General features: G+C 39.4%; 1 protein-coding gene and 1 long non-coding RNA gene across 2 annotated transcripts in view; one reads left to right on the top strand and one right to left on the bottom strand.

Moving 5' to 3' along the window:
* The window catches only part of LOC6047192 (serine/threonine-protein kinase meng-po), a 96605-nt gene that overhangs the window by 31281 nt on the left and 40457 nt on the right, over window positions 1-24867 (bottom strand). The window lies entirely within an intron of this gene.
* LOC119767244 lies at window positions 1947-14818 on the top strand. The gene is made up of 3 exons (XR_005277412.1): window positions 1947-1958; window positions 4182-4183; window positions 14669-14818. It is a non-coding gene; the product is annotated as an uncharacterized LOC119767244 (long non-coding RNA).

Below are 24867 nucleotides of genomic sequence, written 5' to 3'. Positions count from 1 at the left end.
AGGCTATAAACTTACCAGCAACAGCACCGCCTCGAGTAAGCACGCAAATTTATGCCATTTACCGGCCAAAAAGATCAAATTTAATGCACTTTTGATCATAATTTCTATTTTGCGAGACAATTTCTCATCATTTTGGTGGCACACACATCCACACGCAAGATCAGAGGTTAACTGCTTAACGAAAGTCGCCATCAATATCTTTTCACTTGCGCTAACGATTGCAAAGCGCTTAAGATATAAAATTGCTTCCAACTACCGGCAACATGTTCTTTTGACCATTGCTTAGTCACTCAGTTGAATAATAATCCCGAAACATGTAAATAGTTAGCAAGCGCCATCAAAAAAACAAAAGCGCTAAGTCTTCTGACGTTTCAATTTTGACCGCCCATTCCAATCGAAGGCTGAAGAAAACCAAGCGAGAAGCGAAGGCAAATAAAGAACAAAGGGTGGTCACCAACACCACCAACATGCTGGTGCAGCGCCTGTTGGAGTGAGCAAGTGCTGCCAGGAAACTTTCGCTATAATTGCTACTTTTCGTGAATGTTCGCTTAAAACTTCATCAATTTTGGTAGCACTAAGCAGACCCAAAAGAGCGCTGGAAGAAAAAAAAAGAACTAAGCTGAAAATAGAAAAATGGGCGTGGCCCAATGCACTCGACTGATTAGAATGCATTTTTGAAATATTTTTTTTAATGCTTGTAAAAGGAATAGCATAACTTTTAATAAAAGTGAACATAAACAGAAATGTTCACAAAAAGATGCTCTACTCGTTGGTGTACTTGGTTATAGTGAATTTCAAGGAACACTCCAGATTATCCAGCATCATTCAAACACGACCGCTTATTAGGCTTAAAATGGGCATATTTCCCCTATTATGGTACAATCTGGTTTATTTTGGGGTGTGGGTGTGTGAGGGGTTTTGCTATTAATAAAATGGCTACGCTGTGACAAGATAATCTCGAGCAGATTTCAATCACTTTGAACACCTTTTGTGTGATTATCTGACGGTTATTGCTCGATAAACCCATTTCCTTAAGATTGTGTCTTTTGATGCGTTGCTTTAGAATTCGATAACCTAATCAATAGGTATTGTCCAAACATAACTACTGCATCAAGAGTGAAGATTTTACGTAACATTAAGGGACGATTTAATTAGTTTTTAGTAGATTACATTTTATATTTTTTAATAATAAAAGTGGACGAACTTATGTCTTTCATCGATGACGTTAATCGGAAGGAGCTTCAGCTTGAATACTATGCACACAGATTCAGGTAGTTGTCTACCGCAAGGACGTGTAAACACACCAACTCTCGTGTGCTGTCAGAAACCCATCAATATCTGTCCGTACTCCCTCCTTTGACGTCAGCAACGGCGAAGGGCTCACCACAAATCATCATCCCGAAAATCTTTCCGCGCGGTGGGTTAATTTACAGCTGTCAAGTACAAACAACACTGGCCTGGCCTGGCTTGGCAGGTGACCTCGTAAACTCTCGTGCGTGACACACGTGCGGGACGCGTGGCGCGTTGGTGCGTGTACTTCAACAGACACTAATAATAGAATTTCCCTCCCGCGGCGCGGTACTATTTTAGTATGCCACAGACTTCTATTTTGGTTACACGCTGTGGGATGATCAGCATCTGGCATGGAGAGAAAAAGTCAAAGTAGTTATGTCACAGACATAACCGGAATGGCGTAGACTTACGTAAAATTTAGATATGTGGACATGTGGGTTTTCCATATATTAATTTGAAGAATTAGCTATATATATTGGAAGGAACACCCATTCGAACGGCAAAGAGAGGAAAGAAAGAGACGAAGGAATTTTAGCGAGCCGAATGGGGGAGGAGAGGGGCATAGGGGTTGGGGGCGAGAGCAGCCTCAGAAAGCTGTGCAATCTGTCGCCCCCGAAGACCAAAATTTGTTCCTGAAATTTAAATTCAAATTAGCCCGCTGCCTCGTCCCGGGTGGGACGAGGGCAACTCTTTCAACACTAGAATTTGATGAGACGTAAATCTTTCAGAAGCGCTCGCCGCGAATGCGACGAGCTAGTTGGATGTCCCGATTGTTTAACAACCAAGGCTTGACCCACGAGAGGCTTTTCGGCGGAAGGCAGCAGGCGCGCGCCTCATCTTGTTGATGCCTCGTCCCGGGTGGGACGAGGGATGGGGATTGAAGCACCTCCGAACCACAGCAACCACGAAAGATCCTAACGGTCCGGCCATCGAGAGGCAACTGGCTGACGGTGACGACGAGAAGGCGATGCGCACTTCTTTTCCAGTTCTGGTCCCTCTCTCCTGCTGCTGCTGCTCTGGGCTGAGCTTTCCTGCTGCTGCTGCTGCTGCTGCCGGTCCGACGTCTGAGACGTGAATGATGGAATGGGCTCTGGCGCACGTTCTTATGTATGATTTCGGCCCGCTACTTCCCCTCCTTTTTCGCGACCGACACTCGGTCGCGTTGCTCGGATGATTTTCCCCTCAAAATAGGTACTTGACATTCCCGTCCGTGAGTGGGAAGCGCTCATTTTGCTTGCAAAATCTCTGCATTTTGAAAACATTTTATAACATTCAATTGTTTCAATAGGTAAACTATTTTGCCAACAATGAAAGTTTTATAGCAAATTGCTGAATAATTTTCGAATCGAATGGAACATAAATCGTGTCGATTCGATTAGAGGGAAGGAAGATATAAGCGTTTGACGGATGACGCAGTAATCCAGGGCCTTCGGCCCGGGTTTTTTGGAATGACACCCCAGTACCTTCGACAAAGACGTAAGTCTACGTCAAAAAATCTTTAACTTGCAAAGTGGCACACAACAACTTCATCCCAATCAAGTTCATCGCCACTTGATACTTTGAAACCGTTTACGAGTTCATTAGCGTAACGGCCTTAATTAAGCTCGAAAAACCTACATCAAACATTTAACCAATAAACTAATAAATTCAAATCTAACCTCAAATCCATCCGTCACTGGCAACCTTGGCCTGGTGACGTGCGCCCAAGTCGAGAAAGTTAATTAATATTCCATGTATCAAAATCTTGTTATGTTTGAGGAAAACATGCCAAGAAAAAAAAGTCTCACCCCAAAGGGATGTAAAGTTCATCTTCCGACTTCGACTCTCTCTCTCAGAGCGACCAATCACCAAAGTCTGCCAGTCAACGCGTCGTTGGATGGAGAACGGCATCGCTAGTGATTTTGAAGTGGAGGTTACAACTCTGGGTTTGGGGTGTGTTATTTTAAGAACAGATACCTCTCTCCTCCGCACGCGGTCACACCCGCAGTGACCGACGTGGGGGAGAAAGGTACACGCTCATATGTTTTGCAGTCAAAGCCAGACCGCATCGTATTGGAGTACGGTTTGAGGTGCACAGTGGGAGATTTTTAAGGGGAAAATCTGGTCAAAATAAAACAAATGATCTGAAAAAACTTCCAATTCTATCTTAAAATAACAATAAAACAAAAGTCTTAAGCACTAACTAGCACTTTTATATACACTACAATACTCTTGAGCCTTGAAATCAATAACAAATCGACTTTTTGTGCGCGAGAGAGGAGAGCCATGTTCCCTTCCGATTTTTTCTCTTGATGAGTGTCAAAATATTTTCTTTTGGTGAAGATTCTTTCATCGCTGCCTGTAGTGGTCAAGACCAAGCTTAACAACCTCAGAAAATATTGTTTTCGACAGGATCAGTAAATTCGTCTAATTTTGAGAACGATAACTCAGCTGCGTCTTATTAGCAATGTTAAAAATAAAAACATCGTGAAATTTAACATACTTTCATTTAAAAATATATTGAAATTTTTTAAATCAATCCTTAACATTTTCAGAGAGTTTTAAGCTTGAATCATTTTTAAGTGATCAATTTTTACGACTTGTTTTTCACAGAATTCGAAAATTACGTTTTTTATTAATGGAAAAAATGTATCACTGCCACATGAATTTTGACCGATTTGTGCCTTAGCTCATCTATCATATATTAAAAATATAAATTTTGTGCAGTTATTTTTTGTGAGAAAAATCAAATGAATAAATGCTTTTTTTTATGAGTGATGCAAAATGTCATTCAAAAATTACACACAGAGTATAATAATATATTAAAAAATACGATGATTTGTAAATTATTAAACATTTCAAAAATATTATCTACAATATTGAGTTAAAAACAACAACAACACCTGAAGGCGTTGAATGTTCATCTCGATAGGCCCTACATTAAAGAAACTATATGGAGAGGCGAATTGTTAATCTCCGGGCTCCAATCGAGCTATCAAAACAGGTTTCCAATCGAGCGACAAGGCCTTGCAAATTTAAGGTTGGAATGTGTTTTAAATATTTTAAATCGAAATTCGTTATTTCAAACAACACAATTTTGTGAAACTTTTGTTTGTTATAAAAATAATTATTACATACGTGTGATTCGGCAAAAATGTCAAGAGTTGGTATTTACACATACTAAAAAAATAAATAAAAAAATATGGGACTTTTTCTCAAAACCTCGCTCCACAAGCTGAATATTGTTCCTTGAGCTATTTTAGGACTCTGGGCCAAATATGAGCAAAATCGATCAACATTTACCCATTGATACTCGAAGGTGAAGTTTGTATGGGAAAAATCGAAAAAAAAAATGGAAAACTCAAGTTTCTTACGGTTTGATCTGCACTGTGCGCTACTTCCATCAAAATATTCCCAAAAGTGAGATTCTCATTGGAAATTTAATGCTCTACAACTTTGTAGAACATACCAAAGCTGTAAAACTAGGCTCGGGTATCAATGGGTTAATCTCAACCAATATCGCTCAAAATTTGAACAGATGCTTAAAACAACATAAAAAACTGTTTTTTGCATGTGGAGCAGGGGGTCATTTTTTGTGGGCACCCTACTCTCTACCCAACTTCGCACAGTGGAAAAAAAGGCCCAACAAATTACCGCAACATGATTTCGCGCAAACCATCGATTGCTATACACCAAAAGCTTCGTTTTTGCACCAAGAACAATAATCCGATGAAAAATCGCACTGCACGGACCGGTGCCCGGAGTACAGGCCACCGGAAGATCCGGATTTTTGGAAAAAGTGTCAGATTTATCAAATTGTGAACTGATAAGCTTTCTTCTACCATGAATAGACATGCAAAACAATCCTAGAATAATATTAAATACCATAGGACCCATCGGAACCGGTTCCACCGATCTCCGGTGGCCGCATCCGGAACAGCGTAAACTAGTCATGCGACGTATCAAACTTCTTGATGTTGGATGGAGAGTATCCTTAAAATGTATTTTTGCCTCCGGTGACCGATTCCCAGGTTCTCCGGTGGCCGAAGATAATATTTGGCAAATTACTGAAACCACTCTTGCGACATATCAAACTTCATGTTTTTAAAAGAGGAGTGTATAACTCATGTCCCCATCCAAAATCAAGAAGTTTGATACGTCGCATGACTAGTTTACGCTGTTTCCTAATGCGGTTCCGGATGTGGCCTCCGGAGATCGGTGGAACCGTTTCCGATGGGTCCTATGGTATTTAATATTATTCTAGGATTGTTTTGCATGTCTATTCATGGTAGAAGAAAGCTTATCAGTTCACAATTTGATAAATCTGACACTTTTTCCAAAAATCCGGATCTTCCGGTGGTCTGTACTCCGGCCACCGGTCCGTGCAGTGCGTTTTTTCATCGGATTATTGTTCCTGGTGCAAAAACGAAGCTTTTGGTGTATAGAAATCGATGGTTTGCGCGAAATCATGTTGCGGTAATTTTTTGGACCCTTTTTCCCAGTGTGCATCGGTTAGATCAAAACATTACTTTCAAAAGTAAGTGCTTTTTTATTTTTGCAGAAACGTCTCTCTTTTTTTTTTAACTACTAGTTTTGGATAACACAAAAACTAAATCTTTATGAATAAACGTTGCTTAGCAACATAATAATTTTTCTTAAAAAAAAGAAAATTGCAAAAATCGATACATTAACATTTTTACTTATTCTAAACGACAAACAATGACATATTTTTCAAACTTGTTCAAACTGTTTTCATGTTTTGAAAACATGTTTAATTAAAAAAAAAGTAATAACTTTGATTTCAAACCATTGGTTAGACGCAAGCGTTGCATGAATAATAAGTTTATTTTCAAATAGAAGTTAGTTTGCTTTCATTTTACAAAAATATATCCTGCATTCTGTCTTATTTTACGCATACAATTTTGCAGGTTAATTGATATTCATATAACATAAATCTGCTTAAAATAACCAGTAGCGTGCCCAGCTTCTCGAGGAAGGTGGGGCAGTTATATGGACGTTTTGAAAATTACGTCGTTTATGGACGCTCCCTGGCCGAATTTAGAACAAATTACTGAGGATGGTGGGGCAGTTGCCCCATGTTGCCCCACCCTGTGCACGCTAGTGAAAATAACTATCCTGAGAATAAAATTGAATTTCTCATGTTATTATTTGAAATGTTATTTTTAAGTCTTTTGATCAAATTTTATACGAGTCTAAAATTCCACAAATTAAAAACTTTTTATTTCATTTTACCGGATATGAATATGAAGAAAACATAATTTTCAATTCAATTCGGTTTTGTTGGCGAATAATCAAGATACAATAAATTCTTTGCAGTACATAGGGACCATCCATGAACAATGTTAACACTTTTTTGAAACCTCAGATATTTTTTGAATGGAGCTTGGACAAGCTCTTAACCCTCCTCCCCCCTAAGGTGTTCAGACGGTATTTTTTTTGTAATTTAGAGAATACATAAAAAAGCATAAAACCTAATATGTATTCGTATTTTTATCTTAGTAGTTTTTAAGGACTTTGACTTTTGACGTTTTAAAATGATACATATTACGTCACACTAGTGATTAAGGCAAATTTGCCACACATTTCCTAAATACCGATCCAGTGATGTACAAAATGGAGAATTCTGAACTTTCATCTAAACCAACAACATCCACCTGGAGTATATTTTATAAAAAAATCCTAACTTCTATTACAAGGACAAGGAATAGTTTATTATATCAATCTGTTAAAAAAAAGTAAATAAATGAAAAAAACAGACTGGTAAGTTTTAACAGTTTGATTGTGTGCTTAAAAATTAGAAAAGTAAAACCAGATCTTCAACGCAAAGACCTTTTCCCACTATCTGGCGCAGATTTCCCACCAAGTCGCGCATTGACGTCACCGGTTCGCTGTCAAGGGTAACAAACACCACTGATGCTGGCTGGCTGGCCGGTCGCGTCGCGGCCAATCGTCCAGAGTGCCACTCTTGGACAGTGTTGTGCCCCATGTGAGGGGGAAGCCGCGGGAGGATTTCGAGGTTGTCTCACGTGCATTCAACCGGCTGACCAAGATCGAGGGGTTGCGGAGTTTGGCGGGGTGGTTGAATGATGGACGGCGAGAGATTCTCGTGGTGACACCGGGAAATTGCTACAATTTAACAAAAAAGAATGTGGTGGACTTCCTTGTTTTTTTAAAGGAGGGGGGGGGGGAGGGGTGGGATGTTTACAGTGATATGGATCAGGTTCAGTAGACGAACGTGAGAAAATTTAAAACTGAATTGATATATTTATTTTTTAATAATTCTTCAAATCTTCAAGTCTCAAGTTATTCAGATTTTTCATTTTTCAGACATCGATTCATTATTTATTCTTGGTGCAGAGATACTTAAGCTTATTCGCGAAAATTCCATCGGCTTACAGCGCGATTTCTTGAAATAGTAACGATATTTTCCTATCTCAATTACAAGGTTTCGTTGCCACCGAAACCGTTTCAAGTTGGATGGCATTTCATAAAATATGTCAACACAATTTGGTTCCGTCATTTCCAGGGTAACAGAAACAGGAGCAGAACATCATGCCATTGATGATACCAGCATTTTAAGCTTCTTTGCTCTAAAAATACACCCAGATTTAATTTGCTTTCATCGCAAATGAATGAAAATATTTACAGACAAGTGGCTTTTGCATAGGCCAAATAAATCAAAGTCCTAGTTTAATCGAATGTTAGTTTGATATGCAAATCGCACCTACTAAAGTTATAAAAGTGGGATTGATTTAATCCACGGGCAGCGAAACCTCGTGGGTGTGTGGATCTAATAATAATTTATTGTTTATCCAAAATTAATTGAGTTTTCATCCGATTACGGCCCAATAAAATGCACTGCAATTTATTTTCGTTGCAAACAGCGGATTTTATTGCGCCCAGAGTAAACCGTTTGGAAAGTCGTAAATTTAGCACTACGTTAAAGGGTAGGTTGTTCATGGTTGGACTGCAAGCCTTGTATCACCCTAAGCTGATCCAAACTATCAAAACTCTACCCTAATCAGACAAATAGGCAGTTAGTCATTGGAAAAAGAAAAAAAAGAACTCAGTTTCACTCTTCCGGTGTGATTTAGTATGCTTTAGGGTTTAGGGTCCGCATTTGGTCTAGGTTCTAGCAATTTTACTTTGAAGCACGACACGCGTGGGAGGATAAATGTTTCGGGTCGCACTTCCCCCAGGTGAAATGAGTCCTTCAGAAAGGATGAATTATGTGACGCGTGGGTAAACTTTGACAGTGGTGGGTGTATAAAAAGGAAGCCCAAAAAGGAAGGTTAAGGATGAAAGATTCTTCACGCACCTGGTGTCTCTTGGAAGTTTTGTAGAAAGCATGTGTTGAATAAGTTGAAGGGATTTATTGAAAGATTGATTGCTGTGCAACATATTGCTCAGTTCAATTTTATTGCTTCGTCAATTTTTGATTAAGAAAAAATCTGTTAAAATGTTTCATTGGCATTAATCTTGATGTACAAACATTCCCAACTTTCTCCGCGCACTTATGAATCGTTCCATCTCATCAAAGATCTCTGTTTCAAAAAAAAACACAAAGTGGAGACGAGCAAAAAATATCCTCTGAGTCATCGTGTCTGGTGGAAAATCTGTCACCAATGCGTGAAAAATGATCTCGCGTCGTGGTCAAATTCACTCCAGCCAGCGGAACACATTTTTACCACACACACACACACACACACACACACACACACACACACACACACACACACACACACACACACACACACACACACACACACACACACACACACACACACACACACACACACACACACACACACACACACACACACACACACACACACACACACACACACACACACACACACACACAACCAGCGCCGAATTTGCCAAGGAAAGTGGAAAGCGAATGTGTGGTTTTATAGGATTTTATTTGAGAGTTTTTCAAGTCGATTTTCCTGTCACCCTTGTGTGTCAATTAGCACATTTGGCGAGCGTGTTGGAGGGTTATTCGTAAATTACGTGAAAATAATGAAAATTATTTTACTATATGTAACTCCTAAAAACACTTCCAAACTTTTTACAAATCTCAACAAAAATAAAAAAAATCACCAGACTGAGGAGGTGAAGAAACGGCGCGAAACTTGGATCTATTTGCAGAAAATCTAATAGTTGCTTGTGTGCGAAAACTGTGTAACACAAAACAGACGAGCCGTGTCAGATGGAATTATTTTTGATTGATTTACACTAAATCCCTTGAAGACGCGAGTGCCGGTGCCAACCGTGGTCCCCTTTTTCTCCTTCTGCAAGTGGATAGTAGGGACGAGAGACGGATCTCGGTGATGGGGATGTTTTCGATTTGGGTAAAGGGCACGTCACTCGGCTGTCTTGTGAGAACGCAGTTTTTATGTACAAATTTGTCGGTTTGCTTGCTTTGTTTCTATTTTGTTGTTTACGGCCAATATTCAATTATGTACACAGTAAAAACATCTTGGTAATATTTCATCTGGGAATGGATACAATTTTTATGTTAGAAAAAATGTATGATTTTGCCTCTGAAAATGTGTAATTCAACCAGTTTTTTTGCGTTATGTCACTTTTTCAGTCTAATTAGAATTAAAATTATAATATTATAGAGGTAATATTCAACCTTTCAAAATTACAGCTTCTAAATTTATACAATGTTTTAGTGTGTAGATTTTTTTCTGTTCTCAATGTTTTTAAAATAAGCCGAAGCCGACTCAATCTTCTCAGGATTTATCAACCTCTATTCCGATTCCGACTCCACGGCCCGCCCTGATCAAAACCAAAAAGTTAAACTTCTAAATGCACTAAATACTATACACTATTTTAACGGTCAATCTTGTTTGAATATGTTTTGTATTTAACACCTAAACTCCCAAGCTCGAGAAAAAGGGGGACTTTCCATATAAATTTCCCTTTCTTTTTTAGCTTGGGAGTTTAGGTGTTCATAATGATATTGAAAAAAATAAATAAGTTAAAAAGTTTTTCATCTTTTCCGATCTGTGATCCTAAAAATCTTATTTAAATGGCTTTTCAATGCCCAATTTGATCAAAAATAAAAATTAAGTTTACAAATTTTTATTTTATTGTATATGGTTTTATGTTTGTTGACACAGACACAGAACAACAAAGATATTGCATCGTTTTACAAATTTCAAGCTTTTAAGCGCTCTGAAACTGCTGTCCATTTTAAGACTGTAGTCTCGGTTCGCCCCAGTTCTCGGTAATTTTCTTTTCATTCTCACTGTAAAAATAACAAAAACTTAGAGTAATACTTTTCGATCCAAGGGCTGATAAGTTCTACTTTTCAGCACTTGTATCGAAAAGTAATACGTTTCAATCTTGTTTTGATTTTAACGACTTTTTTTCGGAATTTATTAAAAAAAAGTTTTGGATTTTTTTAGCACTCGTCATATTAATTCATCTCGGTGAACCTCGTTGGATAATTGTACGACTCGAGCTGAAAAAAATCTTCTTTTGCAACTTCTACTGGTCTAAATTTTGCTTATTAAAGGGTTACATACATGTGAATCGGCAAAAATGTCAAGGGTTGGTATGAGCACACACTAAATCTCTTTATCAAATTTGTTTTCAGGACATTAAAATAATATATTTTTAACTATTAACAAAATAAATTTGAAGACATTTGGATGTATGTCGAGATACAGCTATTTGAAGTTAGTAGTTTCAAAAAACGAGTGCCACGATATCTCAATACTGCTTTGACCAAATCGGCTCAAAATTTTGGTGAAGACTCGTTAAACTGGTCTCGTGTGAATGACGAAGGCCGATTTTCAAAAAGTTTATTTTTAAAATAGTTAAAAATATTTTTTTTCTTTTTTTTTCATATCAAAAATTGTTAGTTTTTGATTTTTGTAAATTTTCAAAAAACGAAATTTCAAAATCGGGCTTCGTCATGCACACGGGATTTGTCTTGAGAGTTTTCACTCCAAATTTCAGCCAATTTGGTCCTTCCAATCTTGAGATATCGTGACACCCGTAAATCAACTCGGTGTTCCGAGAAAAACGCTCTCAAAGTTTGTCAGTTCGCTTTGCGCATTGCAAAAATTTAGACTTAAATCATCTTTCTACTCACTTAAAACATGAATTATCTTCATGAAACTTTCAAGAGTGATTGGAAATCATCTTTTAAAAGGATTTAATCAATATTTGGAAATATGTAATTTTGATTTTTTTTTACATGTATGTAACCCCTTAAAGATACTTAAAAATAAATTTAAAATGAATATGCTCTCATTGCACAGTGGTCCAGATCGCAAAATAAAGTAGAAATTGGATTTTCCAAAAAAAAAAAATGGTGAAGTTTTGTAGCTTTGGTATCTTTAGAAAAGTTGTTTCAAACGAGAAGAGGCAGTTTTTAGTTTGGTTGAAAATTAGTATGGTTCACTATTAGAGTGATTTTTAAAATCTAACTTTTCAGGAATATTTTTTGTAATTTTTAAGTCTTCTAAAAAGTTGTTGGGCCAAGCAACTTTGTCGAAAATGCCAAAATTTTATCTCGTAATCTACGCCTTCAATTACCAAATTTAGTGAAAGCATCTGAGCAAACCATCAAAACTCAGTTTTTTGAATGGAGCAATTTGCTTTAGCTTTGTAGAAAAGTGTTATTGGTGACACTTTTAGAGCTAAAAAAACAAACATTTTTATTTTTTGACATTTCAATTTTGACTTAAGCTATTTTAAGGTCAAAAAATGCATAATTAAAACTACATTCACTGCAAAAATATCAGGGGTGTTACTCTTTAAACTTGGGATATCTTCATTTGAAAATGTCTGATTTTCAAGGGAAAAGTGTATGGGACCACCCTAACAAAATTCAAAAAGTGTTCAACTGAATGCTTTTCCTTGTAATTTTGCCCGCTGAATCTGAATTTGCCCTCAGAATTGAACCAAAGTTTCAAAATATCATCCATCCATTCCATTAAAAAAAATCCCAAAACCCGATCTAATTTTCTCATCCAAAAGGTTTATTACTGTGATTGTGATCCGGGAAACAACTTTGTAGAACATCGGAAAGTGCTAGGAATTTATCCAGAAAAATTGCAGGATGTTTTTTAAAGTTTGTTTTTTTGGCAAAATTTTTAAATGTTCTCAAACTTATTCCCCGGATTAAACTTAGGGGAAATATACCATTTCTAATCAAACACCTATCTTCGTCATATGGAGAGTTTGATGCTCGATTAAAGTTCCAAAAATACTATTTAGGCTGTAAACTTACCAGCAACAGCACCGCCTCGAGTAAGCACGCAAATGTATGCCACTTACTGGCCAAAAAGATCAAATTTAATGCACTTTTGATCATAATTTCTATTTTGCGAGACCATTTCTCATCATTTTGGTGGCACACACATCCACACGCAAGATCAGAGGTTAACTGCTTAACGAAAGTCGCCATCAATATCTTTTCACTTGCGCTAACGATTTCAAAGCGCTTATGATATAAAATTGCTTCCAACTACCGGCAACATGTTCTTTTGATCGTTACTTAGTCACTCACTTGAAAAATAATCCCGAAACATGTAAATAATTAGCAAGCGCCATAAAAAAAACAAACGCACAAAGTCTTTTGACGTTTGAATTTTGAAGACCCATTCCAATCGAAGGCTGAAGAAAACCGAGCGAGAAGCGAAGGCAAATAAAGAACAAAGGGTGGCCACCAACACCACCAGCAGCGCTTGTGGTGTTGCCAGGAAACTTTCTCTATAAATGCTACTTTTCGTGAGTGTTCGCTCAAAATTTCATCAATTTTGGCAGCAGGAAGCAGACCCAAAAGAGTGTTGGAAGAAAAAAAGAACTAAGCTGAAAATAGAAAAATGGGCGTGGCCCAATTCACACGACTGATTAGAATGCGTTTTTGAAATATTTTTTAAAAATGCTTGTAAAAGGAATAGCAAAACTTTTAATAAAAGTGAAAATAAACAGAAATGTTCACAAAAAGTTGCTCTACTCGTTGATGTACTTGGTTTTACTGATTTTCAAGGAACACTCCAGATTATCCAGCATCATTCAAACAAGACCGCTTATTAGGCTTAAAATGGGTTTATTTCCCCTATATGAAATCATTTGGATGAGAAAATCAAATCGGGATTTGGGAAACATTCAATCAAAATTAAATACTTTTGTTTTTTCGTATATTCATGAACCACGGACACTATCCAGACAAGGTCCAGCTTGTATGTACTATTAACATCCCTCTACCACTAGACTACATAACAAGACCGAGCCGTCATCGCAAAAGTGAAATATCGAAAAACTGACTCTGGAATCGTGATCAGTAGTAATATTACCTCTTAGAATGGTTTAAAGAAAATACTTTCTTGAATCTTGATTCAACTTCTGTATAGAAAACAAATTTAGTAAGAGATTCGACGTATTCAAGGTTGTATCCTTGATTAAATTAGATCACAAAAGGTTAAGTGTGACCACTAAACTCCACGTGCTATGCCATGCTGCACTTTCGAACCGATCTTGACAGAACTCCCAGAATAAAACCCACAAACTGCAACTCGCTCGCTCTCTCCTCCTCCGGGAACAGAGCAGGGAGTCGTTCGAATGGCAAATGGCAACCGATTTGCATGAATTCGGTGCCGGTTTTGGGGATGAGAAAATGAAGATTAATTGGCACCATAAATAAAAATTATTTTTAGTCCAAAAGCTACCCTGGTTGACCCGAGCCGTGTTGTCTGAATTTAAGCTCGAGCCGTGACAACATTATGTACCGAGGTGTGGGGTTTTCCAATTCATCAGAACAAACGTTGACTGAGTTGTAGAATCCTGGAAAATCCCAGGACGAAGGCGGGAGAACGCCACCCCCACCAGGATTTTCCCGAGCAGCGAGCGAGCGCGCGTGGGAGGTGAAATTATTCAACAGATGACCTTTTGGAGCAAACGGGTCCATTTGTCACAGGACACGAAACTACCACCGCCGGGGACAGACCCAGAATGGGGACGCAGGGAGGAAGCTTATCATAGTTGAGATTTAACAAGCGTTTGCTTGACGTTGGAGAGATGGAGTGAGAGTAACTGATCTGGATGATACCGTTTGTCACGCGGGATTAAGTACTACGACGTGGGTTGTTAAAGTGAAATGAGGCTGCAGGAAGGACCAAGCTCTAGCTTGCTGGTGCTGGTGCAATCCCACGTGCTTTGGAACGTTGGTGGAAGGTTAGTTTCTGTGTGATGTACGAGAGCGAGCTTAGTAGATTGATGAAGACAAACGTTGGGTATTTAAAAGGAACTAGTTTGTTACTTTAAACAGAGCTCATCAATTTGTAATAAAATTGATTTTATGAATAAAGATTACAAAAATTCCATACTGGATGTTTTTGGACCAAATCAGTCAACGATGGATGGAGCAGAATATGCTCGGCCATCGGCAGTGCCGCTGAAGCCGCGCTAGGTAGTACGGTCCGAGTTGGAAAGCAGCGCTGGTTCGACGAGGAGTGCCAGCGGCTACTTGACGAGAAGAAAGCAGCTTACGCGGTGAAGCTGAGAGCCGCAACTGATGAGAACGTGGCCAGATACAAACAAGCGCTGAAACAGCAGAGAACGGTCTTCAAGCTCAAGAAGCGCCAGCTGGAAGATCGCGATCGCGCCGAAATGGAGCAGCTGTTCCGGCAGAACGAGACGCGAAAGTTCTACGAGAAGGTTAACCGGTCCCGCAAAGGCTATGCGCCGCAAGCCAACACTTGTCGGGACGCCGAGGGAAACCTTCTTATGGACAAAGGCGAGGTGTTAAACAGGTGGCAGCAGTTCTTCAACGAGCACCTCAACGGCGATGTAGCGCATGGAGACGGCTTTGAAGCCCAACTTGGACCGCCCGCTGCTGACCAACAGTTCCCGGCACCTGATCTGGAGACGGTGAAGAAGGAGATCAGGCAGCTGAAGAACAACAGGGCCGCCGGTAAAGATCGGTTACCCGGTGAGCTCTTCAAATATGGAGGAGAGCAGTTGGCGAGGGCGATCCACTTGGTGATTTCTAAGATCTGGAGGAGGAGAAACTACCAGAAGAATGGATGGATGGTGTCGTGTGTCCCATCTACAAAAAGGGCGATAAGCTGGACTGCGGCAACTACCGCGGCATCACGCTTATCAACGCGGCCCATAAAATCCTCTCCCAGATCCTCTGCCGTCTGCTGACACCGTACGCACGGAGGTTCGTGGGCCCCTATCAAGCGGGGTTTACTGGCGCTCGGGCCACCACGGACCAAATTTTCTCGCTCCGGCAGATCCTCGAGAAATGCCGTGAGTACAACGTGCCCACACATCACATCTTCATCGATTTCAAGGCAGCGTACGATACAGTCGACCGCGAACAGCTATGGCAGATCATGCACGAGAACGGATTTCCGGACAAACTGACTCGGCTGATCAAGGCTACCTTGGATCGTGTGATGTGTCACGTGCGAGTGGCGGGGAGCTAGCGGACCCCTTCCAATCGCACCAAGGGTTACGACAAGGTGACGGCTTATCCAATGCGCTGTTTAACATCGGACTTGAGGGAGTTGTGCGAAGAGCGGGTATAGACACGAGAGGCACGATTTGCAACAGGACAGTCCAACTTCTTGCTTATGCGGACGACATTGACATCATAGCAAGAGACCTAGAGACGGTGAAAAGGGTTTACACCGCCTTAAAGACGCAAGCAAGACGAATTGGATTGGCCATGAATACGACGAAAACAAAGTACATGAAAGGAGGGGCTCAAAGGACGTTGACCCCCAAGACTCACCCTTTAGCTGTGGATGGCGATGTGCTGGAGGAGGTGAGCGAATTCGTGTACTTGGGATCGCTGGTAACGGCCGACAACGACACCAGCTTAGAGATCCGGACTCGTATCCACTCCGCGAATCGCGCCTACTTTGGATTACGGAAAACCTTGACATCTGATCGAGTGCAACGCGCCACGAAGCTGACCCTGTACAAGACACTGATTAGACCGGTTGCCCTCTATGGCCATGAGACCTGGACGCTGCGGCAAGAGGACGAACGAGCCCTTGGAGTTTTCGAACGGAAGGTGCTGCGAACGATCTACGGTGGAGTACGTACAGCTCAGAACGAGTGGCGAAGGCGCATGAACCACGAACTGCACGCGCTGCTGGGAGAACCGACCATCGTCACACTGGCGAGAATCGGGAGGCTCAGGTGGGCCGGCCATGTCGCGAGGATGGACGAAGACCATCCTGTCAGGATGCTTTTGACCGCGCGCGACCGGATGGCGGCACAGGCCGACGAGCAGGAGCACAGCGTGCACGATGGGGAAATCAGATCGAGGCGGACCTAAGAAAGATCTGCAACCTAGGAGACTGGCGAGCTGCAGCCCAGAACCGAGCAACATGGAACAACCTTCTTGATACAGCACGGGCACCGCGTATGGTGTTCTAAGCTGATTGGTATGGTATGTATGTCTTGAAAAAAAATCATATTGATATTGATATCGTCAAGTGAGAACATAATCCATTTATGATTTTCATCAACTTCGTTACATTGCGTTAGCGGTTTCGGTTAAAACGACCAATAACCACCCTCCAGGCAGGAGGAAATGGGGAAATTATTGATCGGATGCTATTTTTAGCGTGGGTTAAATATTTTGGGATGGATGAGTGAAACTTTTTCGTGGTGAAAGTTTCACTCATTCCCCCTCTTCTGGGGTAAAAACGAGAATGACAGACCATCGCTGCTGTCAAGCCCTCAACTCATCTTCACCGGCTACAAAGTAATTAGTTTATCGGTGGGTGTCTCAGACGAAATGACTTCATCAAAATCGGTTTAATTCAATACCGTAAACTGGGGTCAATCGGGACACATGGGGCGAATTGGGACAGCAGTTTTAACCATGTTGGAGCACAATATTTTGATTTTTCTGGTTGGTTTCGGTTAGAACAGACTCAGGCCAACAAAATGTGTACATCCATTTCCAAATTTTAAAGCTTTAAGCACTCTAAACACTGCTGTCCCTATTCAGACTGTAGTCCCGATTCACCCCTGATTACGGTACAATCTAAGGGTAGGGAGAGATGTGGGCGAGTTCCGCCTCCAGGGGGGAACCGATTAACGACGACGTCGACGATGATGAGCCTGTAATTTGATAAAGTAATTATGGGTTCGAGAAAACTTCGGGCAGTGTCTTGAAAATTGAGGGTTTTTTTGGAGGCTTTGTGGCTGTTCGAAGGTCAGTGAAAGCTTTTAGTTAAATGTAATGCATAATTAGTTAATGGCTGGAAATGAATTTGCATGATAATTTAATATAAAATTAAAACTGTATTCTCCAGAGCGACAATAATTTGGTCTAAACATGCTATCAGGACCCATTGTCAAACCCCGAGCTATTTCATTTGATTCGATTGATGCTTTCAATCGAATTGCTCTAACCTACGTTCAACTCTAATGATCCTTCCCAGAAGTAACATCCTTCACAACCACTTCCCAATAAGTCTATCAACTCGAGCAGCAGCTTCGGCATTTCGATTAGAATTCCATCACTGGCAAGAGTTGAGACGTAGTACGTGACTGCTTTTGACGCAAATCCACCCCGACCGGTTTGCCGGACCGGACACAATATTTCGGATCACTGGTCCGGTCAGTATTCCGAATCTCGTGCCAAATGAACCAGAAACAGCTGGGACGATTAATCACCACGCAGAGCTACGGGCTGTGGACATTGCCAACCTCCAGCCAATTAATCATCAGCCGATAAAACCGAACGTTACTTAATATTGTTTTTTTTTAATCCAGTGACCAATAATCTGAAATAAATCAAATCACCAAAACAATTTAAACTATCGACTCAAAATAACTTTATCTAAAATATGCAATTGATTTTTTAGAATTTTGCCCGGATTCGTTCCAGTGTCGGGTCGCAAAGCCTGGTATTGAAACACAAAAAAGTTTGATAAATTCATTTAAAAGTTACAAAAACTATTTAAGGAGGTACTAGACTTTGTTTGTCACTGGCGCTATTTCGTGTTTGACAGTTTGTCAATTTTGCAAACAAAGCAAAATGAATGCATGCTGACGTTTCTGCAAACAAATGCAGGCAAACTGCCAAACTGTTAAAAATTGCGAGTTTGTTTGATTGTCATAGTCTAATACCTCCTTTAGATGACTACAAAAAGGGTAAGCTTTAAAATTACCTCAAATGGCCGGGTCTAATGTCGAGTACAGTAGTTGTTCGGTAACTGGGCTGAGAACGTAGCCCAGTCACCGAATGCTGTTCGCTAACTGGGCTGAACGAAAAATAACGCGGGGACTACCGATGCATAATATTTTTTTTTATGAAATATAAAACTAAAAGTTACTCAAATTTATTTATAATGATTACTTTTCATATTCCTTTAATTGTGACTTGAAATTACATTAAAATTTTAAAAAGGGCTTTTTATTTGTTGAACATGATTTTTTGCATCCATCAACCCCTCGGTGATTTCGGTTTGTTTTGGTTTTTTGACGTTTGTCTGCTTTTTAAGTGGGCTACGGCCCAGTTATCGAGCGCCCAGTTAAAAAGCAGCCCAGTTAAACAACGCCCAGTTATCGAACAACTACTGTATAATCACCCCAAAAGAGACGTGTGTAGGGATGCCATTTATTTTTTTATTTATTTTTTTTTTTCAAAGGGAGTGTTTGTACTTTTCTGACAAAAAGTATGTATGTAATTCGAATTTGGCTGATGATGCTTCGATACAAAAATTTCTACAAAAACTAACTTAATGCACCTATGTGGTTGATGCCTTCCTCACTTTTTACCAACAATGGGTAATATGAGTGGTTTGGACACATATTTCAGCTATTTTTTTGAATCCAGAAAAAAACGTACACACATATTACTTAAGTAATCATAACTCGAGACAAGGTTGCCAGATCTTCAATGTTTTGGACTCGTTGGAAAGGTTTTTCGATTACCTAACCAACGATGGGTCGGATGGTGGATCCGGGCATAGTTTACATACATTTAAGTGAGATCCGGTTTCCAAAAAGTACATAAATTTTACTTAAGTGGCCATATCTCGAGACAGGGTTGCCAGATCTTCAGTGTTCTGGATTCGTTGGAAAGGTTTTTTCATTACCTAACCAACGATGGGTCGTATGGTGGATCCGGACATAGTTTACATACATTTAAGTGGGATCCGGCTTCAAAAAAGTGCATAAATATCACTTAACTCTTAACTGAAATTTTGAATATTTTCAAAAAATGTTGTTATTACATTCAAAATGTATGAAAAAATCCCGATCATTTGATACCCATATTGTAAAAATTGAAATTTTGAGTATTTTTTTCGAAAAAAATGTAGTTTAATGAAAATTTGGAGTATTTTCTAAAAATGTTGTTATTAAATCCCAAATGTATGAAAAACCTGATTTGATACCCATATTTCTATAACAATATATTTTTGGATTCTCTAGAGAAAAAAAATGCATTTTCGAAATACAGGAAAAATATGTATTTTTGTGAAAACTTTCATGAAATAATATTTTTTATGGATAACTGACATCATCCCGATTCCAAAACACTATAATTTTTTGATGTTTGCGTGATTTTTCATACGATTAAAGCCAAGATTAAAGCCAATGTCTCCCATATAGCCAAAATCCCATAAGCTCTGTACTTCAGTTAAGCACTGGGCCGTGCTTAACCGAGGCAGCTGAACGGTGCAAAACCGAGGCATGACTGTATATCTTTCAAGCCTGGTCAACATCATCGGGTCGCGGACAAGTAAACAAATTTCAAAAGCTGAATATTCAATGTTAGACGGTACAATATAAAAGAAGTTTTCCACGAATTCCGGAAATGTTTTTTTTTATTTGGTTAAAATGTTTGTCCTTGTGACCAAACAAACCAATTTATGTCATTGGTACGCCCATACAATTTTGATAGCTGTCCATACAAAAAAATCTGATCGATTTGGTGTCTTCGACAAACTTGCAGGTATTGATTAGAACTAATTATAAAATAATAGGTACACGGAAAATTCTATTTTTTTTAATTTTCATGAAAAATCAATTTCAAAATTTGTATTCTGAAATTGAAAAAAATTATATTTTTTAAAGGACAAAAACTCGTAACTTTTGAACCATACAGAAGTATGAAAAATTGCGTCAAATTTTGTATGAGATCAGTTTTAAATGTAAAATAAAATTATCAATCAAAAAGTACTTAAAAATAAATCAAAATACACGAAATCGGCCGAATCATAAGATAATTGTTAGGAAGGCCAACCCCAAGGAAACAATTACGTTTGTTTTATAAAAGATTACGGTTTCATAACTATATTGTACTCACTCATAACAGAATGGCTCAGTTTTTATGCATACCTGAAAATAAAACAAAAATTTACGTAAAGATTATCAATAGAGTCTTCCAAAGAATATGTATATTAGGGTGTTTCAGCTAAACAAAAAAGTTCTCAGATTACGGCAAACCGAGGTTCCCCTAGTAGAGGATATCCATAGGGACTCTCATGCCAAATATCAGCCCATTTGGTTGAGAATTGGCCTGTCCCCAGCGGTTTAAAGTTTACATGGAAATTACTATGGGATTTTTGTACTTTTCGTTCAATCGTTCCTACAGGTCTGGGGACAACATGGATTCACTCGGAATAAAGACAGGTGTGTAGGGGATGGTCCAATGAACACATTCCAGAAGGAATTAGGGTTGTCCATTCTGTCCCCAAGGTGCGCATTGGCTCGACGTACGGTGTCTCCAAAACCAACGATTCATCCTTCAATAGCATCGCATTTCCTTAGTATGCTATGACAGCTAGGTAAAAACCACGACGCTCCATATCAGACAGTGAACACGTGGAGAGGCATCGACTGCATTATTATCATGCTACGTTATTTAGTAGTGTTGAAATCCTTACAGGAACATCAATAATTATTATTTTATTACTTTAAAGAATGTTTCTGAGCCAAAACTTTAGTGTATGCTCTGCCACGTTTTCACCGTCTGATATGGAGCGTCGTGGTTTTCACCTAGCTGTCATAGCATACTAAGGAAATGCGATGCTTTTGAAGGATGAATCGTTGGTTTTGGAGACACCGTACGTCGAGCCAATGCGCACCTTGGGGACAGAATGGACAACCCTAATTCCTTCTCGAATGTGTTCATTGGACCATCCCCTACACACCTGTCTTTATTCCGAGTGAATCCATGTTGTCCCCAGACCTGTAGGAACGATTGAACGAAAAGTACAAAAATCCCATAGTAATTTCCATGTAAACTTTAAACCGCTGGGGACAGGCCAATTCTCAACCAAATGGGTTGATATTTGGCATGAGAGTCCCTATGGATATCCTCTACTAGGGGAACCTCGGTTTGCCGTAATCTGAGAACTTTTTTGTTTGGCTGAAACACCCTAATGTATATACCGTCAGTGGGGGGGCCAATGGACCAAAAAACGAACACCTCCCGTAATTTCTTAGTACTTAACAGAAACAATTTAATTGGAATTACGGGCTTTTGTCGGTATTTTTCGGTGAAATTAAACTCTCAAAATTAGAAGAAAGGAATGAAACTGATAGGTGGATAGGTGACTAGTGTCTTAGAAGAAGAGTGAAAAGGACGGAAACTAAGTCAGCGAAAGGGCCATATGAGAAAGCGTACGTGTGTGATCAAGTCTTTTAACCTTCTAATTTGGCTGTGTACAAGTTCTGAGTCGCAACCTCAGTAAGTGTACACAGACAAATCATCCCTGTGTGTCATCCAAATGACTCCAGGACGGTCAAAAGAATGTAGTACGGCCTGTGTTATGGAAGGGCGAAATAATAGTAGTTCCCAATACATAGAGAAACCCGAAACACTTGGTTGTAAATCATGTATCGAGAGAATCAAAATTACGTGCCGAAAGCGTATCTAGGCGGTGTGTGATCATTTCTTTTGACCGTCCTGGAGTCATTTGGATGACACACAGGATGATTTGTCTGTGTACACTTACTGAGGTTGCGACTCAGAACTTGTACACAGCCAAATTAGAAGGTTAAAAGACTTGATCACACACGTACGCTTTCTCATATGGCCCTTTCGCTGACTTAGTTTCCGTCCTTTTCACTCTTCTTCTAAGACACTAGTCACCTATCCACCTATCAGTTTCATTCCTTTCTTCTAATTTTGAGAGTTTAATTTCACCGAAAAATACCGACAAAAGCCCGTAATTCCAATACAATTTAAGGTGATTAAAACAATTTGGGTAAATAAACAATCAGTCCCAATACTGAACAAAGAACATTTCGGATAAGAAAAGTAAAAATTAAGAATAGTTCTATTTCGGTAACAACCGGGTAATGTAGTACGGCCTGTGTTATGGAAGGGCGAAATAATAGTAGTTCCCAATACATAGAGAAACCCGAAACACTTGGTTGTAAATCATGTATCGAGAGAATCAAAATTACGTGCCGAAAGCGTATCTAGGCGGTGTGTGATCATTTCTTTTGACCGTCCTGGAGTCATTTGGATGACACACAGGGATGATTTGTCTGTGTACACTTACTGAGGTTGCGACTCAGAACTTGTACACAGCCAAATTAGAAGGTTAAAAGACTTGATCACACACGTACGCTTTCTCATATGGCCCTTTCGCTGACTTAGTTTCCGTCCTTTTCACTCTTCTTCTAAGACACTAGTCACCTATCCACCTATCAGTTTCATTCCTTTCTTCTAATTTTGAGAGTTTAATTTCACCGAAAAATACCGACAAAAGCCCGTAATTCCAATACAATTTAAGGTGATTAAAACAATTTGGGTAAATAAACAATCAGTCCCAATACTGAACAAAGAACATTTCGGATAAGAAAAGTAAAAATTAAGAATAGTTCTATTTCGGTAACAACCGGGTAATGTAGTACGGCCTGTGTTATGGAAGGGCGAAATAATAGTAGTTCCCAATACATAGAGAAACCCGAAACACTTGGTTGTAAATCATGTATCGAGAGAATCAAAATTACGTGCCGAAAGCGTATCTAGGCGGTGTGTGATCATTTCTTTTGACCGTCCTGGAGTCATTTGGATGACACACAGGGATGATTTGTCTGTGTACACTTACTGAGGTTGCGACTCAGAACTTGTACACAGCCAAATTAGAAGGTTAAAAGACTTGATCACACACGTACGCTTTCTCATATGGCCCTTTCGCTGACTTAGTTTCCGTCCTTTTCACTCTTCTTCTAAGACACTAGTCACCTATCCACCTATCAGTTTCATTCCTTTCTTCTAATTTTGAGAGTTTAATTTCACCGAAAAATACCGACAAAAGCCCGTAATTCCAATACAATTTAAGGTGATTAAAACAATTTGGGTAAATAAACAATCAGTCCCAATACTGAACAAGAAACAATTTAAATAACATGTATCGAAAATCTATTACCGTGAAATTGTTCTTAGACAGTTTACTAACATTTTCTCAAAATATAATGGAATTTGATGAACTCTACCTTAAATGCCAATCGTTTGAAAATTGACCCTATCTCACCCCTTGACATTGGGTCAAATGAAACTAAAATGATGCTCAAATACAACGATATGGTAAAACAAATTATCCAACAGTGTTTTTGTTCGAAGTTGTTTTCTTGACCAAAAACGTACAGCACGTAAAATGACAGGATGTTCTAGAAGCGAGATTTTTCAGCTAAGTCGTCTTAAGATGCCCCCTATACAACCCTTTTAACAGAATTTAGTTTCATTAAGAAGAACCTGAGAAATGGTAAAATCCGCGAAAAATCACTTTGACCCAATCTCACCCCTAGACCAAATATCACCCCCACTGACGTTATTTCAAATAAAATTCGGCTAAACAGTTCCATTTCACCTCACTTAGCACAACATGTTTATTGTGGCAGCACCACTGACATTAGTATGTGTACACACGATAAATCTTCCAAAACCTGCAACAAAACGGTGTCTCACTTTAGCCCACAATCGTGGGTGAGTGTGAACAACCGTGCAAATTAAACAATGCTATAATTTTGTTTTTATTACCCTCTAACGAGATCCAACAATTCAAGTGCACACACACATTCACACTCGCACACTTACACACACATACACAAACATACAAATGGATCCGCATTGCACCTACAAACAGTGTCATTATTCTTGGCGATGTGCTCGAAAATTTTACGTTCCTTGCATGCTTCCAAATAATTGCTTCGCACGTAAAAGGCAGCGAGGGATTTGTACCCTGTTAAGAAAGACACGTAGGTGTTTGAAGTTGGTGGGTGGGTTGTGGAGACTCCTCGTCTCCGAAAGACTTGAGTTTCCACCTTCTTGGATGCAACTATAGTCCGTGACTGGTAGTAAATTTAGTCTTTAACTTTTCTTCAAATTGTTTGGTATTTGGAAGTCCTTACTCACTAACTAGTCGATTATATTCCACATTCAATTGAAAAGGCAAAAATTTTATCAATTATAGTGTCATTGTTCATGTTAGCCCACAAAGTTTTACATCATTTATCTTCCATGAACAGCCCCACATTAACCAACCACAAACCCCTCGCAACATAATATCGCTAGTGACCACACTCTCCATTAGTGTGGCCTTGTGGTCCAAA

The sequence above is a fragment of the Culex quinquefasciatus genome, chromosome 2, assembly GCF_015732765.1.
Source record: "Culex quinquefasciatus strain JHB chromosome 2, VPISU_Cqui_1.0_pri_paternal, whole genome shotgun sequence".
Taxonomy (NCBI): domain Eukaryota; kingdom Metazoa; phylum Arthropoda; class Insecta; order Diptera; family Culicidae; genus Culex; species Culex quinquefasciatus.
The sequence above is the reverse complement of the archived record's forward strand: the minus strand, read 5'-3'. Positions and strand labels throughout refer to the sequence as shown.